Below are 6,000 nucleotides of genomic sequence, written 5' to 3'. Positions count from 1 at the left end.
CCCATTAGAAAGTGGTTTGGAGTCAAAGGCTCTTCTGCTTCATGCGTTAAGGGTATTTCAGTTAAAGGTCGAGCATTCAGAATGTTTTCCGCTTCTATCAATACTGACTGAAGAGTCTGAACGCGTGGGTAAATATCCCGTAAAGTTTTCTTCAACAATCCCTTTATGATTCGAATTAACCTGTCCCAACACCCACCGGCGTTAGGTTGAAGTGGGCAGTTGAAGATCCACATAATACCCTTTTGAGCCGCTTCGTTCGCTATGGTATCGCAATCCAACAAACTCTCATGATCCTTGAGCTCCTTATTAGTACCGACGAAATTTGTGCCGTTAATTTTCCTCTCTATTCCATGTAACCTCCATGATGAACCTATTGCAAAATGTTTTCCCAATCGAATTGTTGTTTCGGTCAACAGATTTTTTGCTCTAATATCATCAACGGGTTCTATTGGAGGCCAATTATTCAATCCAAAATTTTCAGATACCACGAACTCGGTAACAACATCCTGCCATTTGGTCTCTATTTCCACGAGATGTACGTGAAATGTTTATACCCGTTACTCGTAGAGTCAAAAGTAAACTATATTCTTCAGAAAGTATGTAACAGGCAGAAGGAAGCGTCTCCGACCCCATAAAGTATATATATTCTTGATCAGGATCACTATCCGAGTCGATCTAGCCATGTCCGTCTGTCCGTCTGTCCGTCTGACCGTCTGACCGTCTGTCCGTATGAACGCTGAGATCTCGGAAACTATAGGAGCTACAATACTGGGACTAATCATGCAGATCCCTGAGATCCCGTAGCCTTTTACGCAGCGCAAGTTTGTTACGCGAATATGCTACGCCCACTCTAACGCCCATAAACCGCCCAAGCCTGTGGCGCCCACTATTTTCATGCTAGATACAAAATTTTAACTATCGATTGATCCAAAAAAAATATGCCACGCCCACTCTAACGCTTATAACGCTTAAATCTGTCTACCGCCGGTAGGTGGCGCATTTCAAACTCGCTTTGCTGCTTGAATATCTCCATTTTCCCTCCTTGAGCTCCTTATTAGTACCGACGAAATTTGTGCCGTTATCGCTTCGAATATTTACAGGTGTACCCCTACGGTTGACGAAATTTCGTAGACATACTGTCGAAAGGTCTGCAGCTAGTTCAAGATGAGTTGCTCTGCATGTCATGCAAGTAGAGATAACAGCCCAGCGTTTTTCGTGGCGGTAATCTTCGGTCTGTGATACATCTAGAGCATTCGAGTGTTACTTTGTTGAGCAATTTCCTGGCACGCGGAATTCAAAACATTTGTCGACTTTCATTGATTATAGCTGCCTGATTTTGATGATGATATTTTACATGAGACACTTTGTGATCTGTCGGAAGCAGAATAGGTTGCCGTCTCGAGCTCGGCAGATATGATACCTTATCTATTCGATCCGCGAGGTATAAAAGGCCATCTGTCTCGTATACTCGCAGAATTTTAAAATGGTGCATATGACACAGTTCTGATAGCCAGTAGTTCCAACTTTGATATAACTCTGTTGGTCAAGCGTCACCCCAATTTGTACCATAGCTCCATGTAATCTGTACAAGAATTTTGGCGGATCCGCAATCAAGCCAAATGGGTTAAATATTGCCATCACTATGCTTAGTAGCTCTCTCTTAGTTGGAACTCGATCTCCATATATTACTTCTTTCGGTATTCGATGAAACTTAGTTTCGTATTGAAAGAAATCTTGCTGCGTATTCCAATACATGCCCAAGACCTTCTCACTGCTCAATTGGTTCTGTAGATAACCATTCATGACGCTCTGTAATGTATCGGAATTCCAGAAAAAATTACGTAGTTTGAAACCTCCATAACCATGAACCTCCAAAATTTGTTTACAGATCTCCATGTCTTCTTCCTCTGCAGTAAAACATATGACGAGATCATCCACGTAATGATGTGCAATAATAGCATCTGCTGCTCTTGGAAATTGCTCTCTGTACTCTTCAGCATTGCGATTCTTCTTGACCCTTATGGTGCCAAATATTAAGGAAATCATAGCATAATGTCGAATTGGCTGAGTCGAGTTTTCATTTCGCCATAAAAAACACCTTTATTTGGGAAAAAATTTCCCGTATATCTGCAGTTACACCGGCTTTGTTTTGTCTGAACTGCAAAAGAATGGCTACCAAAGACTTTAAGTTATCAGGACCTTTAAGTAACGCTGTGTTAAGTGACATACCTTCGACCTCAGCAGCAGCGTCGAAGACAATTCGCATTTTAGCTGGCTTGTGTACTGATTGTACCGTGAAATGGGGTATGTACCAGACAGTATTGGAAGAGTCACCAATTTCAGAGGTACTAAGTTCTCGAGAGTAGTCCTTTGAGAGATATTTGGCGATTTCCGTTTTGTATTTTTAGAAAACTCTGAGTTAGCATTAATTTTCCTCTCTATTCCATGTAAAATGTTTTCCCAATCGAATTGTTGTTTCGGTCAACAGATTTTTTGCTCTAATATCATCAACGGGTTCTATTGGAGGCCAATTATTCAATCCAAAATTTTCAGATACCACGAACTCGGTAGCAACATCCTGCCATTTGGTCTCTATTTCCACGAGATGTACGTGAAATGTTTATACCCGTTACTCGTAGAGTCAAAAGTAAACTATATTCGTCAGAAAGTATGTAACAGGCAGAAGGAAGCGTTTCCGACCCCATAAAGTATATATATTCTTGATCAGGATCACTATCCGAGTCGATCTAGCCATGTCCGTCTGTCCGTCTGACCGTCTGTCCGTATGAACGCTGAGATCTCGGAAACTATAGGAGCTACAATACTGGGATTAATCATGCAGATCCCTGAGATCTGGCTCCTATAGTTTTAATGCTAGAATACAAATTTTAACTGAAATGTATTGTTCTAATCAATCGATTGACCCAAAAAAATGTTTGGTACGCCCACTTTAACGCCCACAAACCGCCCACAAACTTCAAAAAATCGTAACTTTGAACGCATTCTCTAAAATTGTCATTATCAATCTTTATTTTGCGTTTCCATTTTGTGCTTTCTTAGCGCGTCTACTTTTCACAACTATTTTCTTCACATTGCCAGTATGACCAGCCCATAACAAATCAAACATCTTTTCTTTTCAATTCAAATTAAAATATTAAAAAAATACTAAATCCTTACACTCATAATTTGCAGTATGATCGGCTAAACGCAGGCTTTCATGGGAATCTGGTCATCGCTCGTATCTATCCAGCAAATTTTTCTGAAAGATATCAGTGGGATCTTGGTGCATGTTTTGCAGGCCGCTTGTAGGTCTAAGCATTCGAACTCGTTCTTCTGGAAAGAAGGTGTTTATACGCTTTTTTTTTATACCCTTGCAGAGGGTATATTGATTTCAGTCAGATGTTTGCAACGCAGTGTAGGAGACGTTTCCGACCCCATAAAGTATATATATTCTTGATCAGCATGACTAGACGGGTCGATCTAGTCATGTCCGTCTGTCCGTCCGTTTCTACGCAAACTAGGCTCTCAGTTTTAAAGCTATCGGGCTGAAACTTTCCCAAAAGTCTAATATCTTTTGCAGGTAGTATATCAGTCGGAACCAGCCGGATCGGACAACTATATCTTATAGCTCCCATAGGAATAATCGGACAAGAAAATTAAAAAATATTATATCTATGGTGTTTTTTTAGCATATAACCTCCTAAGCTTGGAAATAACATTTTTTAATAAGTTTTGAATTTTTAATTAAATTTTATCGAAATCGGACGACTATATCATATAGCTGCCATAGGAACGATCGGAAAATTGGTGGAAAAATAATATGAAACAAATTATAGCTTCGGTGTTTTTCAACATACAACCTCCAACGCTTGGAAATAACATTTTTTAATTAGTTCTGAATTTCGAATTAAATTTTATCAAAATCGGACGACTATATCATATAGCTGCCATAGGAACGATCGGAAAATTGGTAGGAAAATAACATGAAACAAATTATAGCTTCGGTGTTTTTTAACATATTACCTCCTACGCTTGGAAATAAGATTTTTTAATTAGTTCTGAATTTCGCATTAAATTTTATCAAAATCGGACGACTATATCATATAGCTGCCATAGGAACGATCGGAAAATTGGTAGGAAAATAATATGAAACAAATTATAGCTTCGGTGTTTTTTGACATATTATCTTATACCATTGGGAATATCATTTTTTGTGTTTTTAAATTTAATAATTATAGCTGCAAGGGTATATAAGCTTCGGGTTGCCGAAGCTAACTTTTTTTCTTGTTTTATGCTATTTTCTGGCAACGCCAATACCAGACCACAATATACGGCCTCCTGAGCAGAGATCTCAGTGCCCGAAACAAATTAGTGACAAGGATACTGCAGCTTTTGACGAATGCTTGAATTTCCTCTTCGTATGTCAATAGCTGCTACCCGCATTATTTTCATAATACCCCTTTGGGATATGTAAATATAAATAATAATTTAGCTAGAGCAAGCAAAAAGGATAGCCATATTTGCCCTTTGCCAAGAACGAATGTGTTTATTAAAAGTAATAACTTGGACTTATGCAAATGGTCTCTTCACAAAAGTGTGTTTTTTTTTAACTAGAAATAATAGCATATATAAACTCCTCGTTGATAAAGCTTACCTGTTCCAGGGATATAATAATTTTAAAAATGCGAACATGCGATCGCAAAGCAAAAGACTACAACATTTTTGAAAGTTCTAGCAATAAAGAGAAGAGTTTGAGTTTTTTTTAGGAAGCGTCTTTAAAATTTCCGTTCGAGGCATTGGAGGATAGGGAATACCGAATCAAGAAACAGATTGTCCCTTCACTTTTTTAAGGCACGAATACCCGTGCTTATGCTTTTGGTATTTAATATAAGAAGCCAAATCTATGTTTGTAAAGTCCATAGTTAGCAAGGGAAACCGAAATTATCGATTGCCTCGACTATTATAAGATAGTTACTTAGCTACAAATAGTCTATATGGCCCCTACCGCTAAATGGCTGCATGTGGTGTGCATCTCGATTCAATTATTAAATATTGATTATTATTTGGCCTTAACCTTTTAATGACTAGACCGATTTTTTTTCAAAATAAGCGATTACAGGTTAACAGTCCCTTGAAAACTGTCTTTAATGTGCAATCCATAGACCAAGGAGTCTGGAGCAGCCTTAAAGGAACTTCATCGCACTATTCATGGTTGCTTAACTTCCGGCGTTTATATTGAGAGTTAAGACCCTATCCTGATCTTTTTTTGCTCGACAAAACTCGCAAAGCTCACGCTCTCATTTTAGGAGCAATCAACCCAAAATATAGCTGAAATTCCTACGTGGCTCGAGATTGATTTCTTTTCGACTGAGCGCCATCGAACCCTTGAGGCCGTCGATAGCTTCCGATCTGCCAGTTTCCTCCATGTCCAGTCCAAAGACAAATATCGAATGGCAGAAGTTCCAAAAATAAACTCGTTCACGACTAGGATCGTTCAAGTTCTCAAGGTCTGCGAACTGTGTTCTCTCCTCGCTGTCCTCGGTAAATGATCGTTCAGCATATATCCAAGGAAGACAGTTGTGCTCAAATTGCTTTGCAAGCAACCATCAACTCCGGGATTGCACCAGCGCTCACAACTGTTTTACCGGCCATCACAAGTTGTTGCATCGAAACCGCGGTTCTTCTCTTACGCTGATTCCATCCAACCGTCTAAGGCCGGTACTCGCCTCGATTCCACACAATTTCGTCCTAATTAGCTCAAGTTTCCAGAGCACATTAGTCCGTATTACGAATAATCCATCTGAATATTGAGTTTGGCCTTGGATGGCAGATGTACTGGAGGTAATAAATCCTACCAATGCCGAGACTGCCAAAAGATCTGTCCTCTACGGAAGTGCCACCACTTACTGCTGCTGAGCGCCCAGAAACGGCTCCAGGAAGTACATATCCACAATTAATGCTCCAATTGCTTCGCTCACAATCATTCCTAAGACTTCCGCA

This window comes from Drosophila suzukii (assembly GCF_043229965.1).
Source record: "Drosophila suzukii chromosome 2 unlocalized genomic scaffold, CBGP_Dsuzu_IsoJpt1.0 scf_2c, whole genome shotgun sequence".
NCBI lineage: Eukaryota > Metazoa > Arthropoda > Insecta > Diptera > Drosophilidae > Drosophila > Drosophila suzukii.
The sequence above is the reverse complement of the archived record's forward strand: the minus strand, read 5'-3'. Positions refer to the sequence as shown.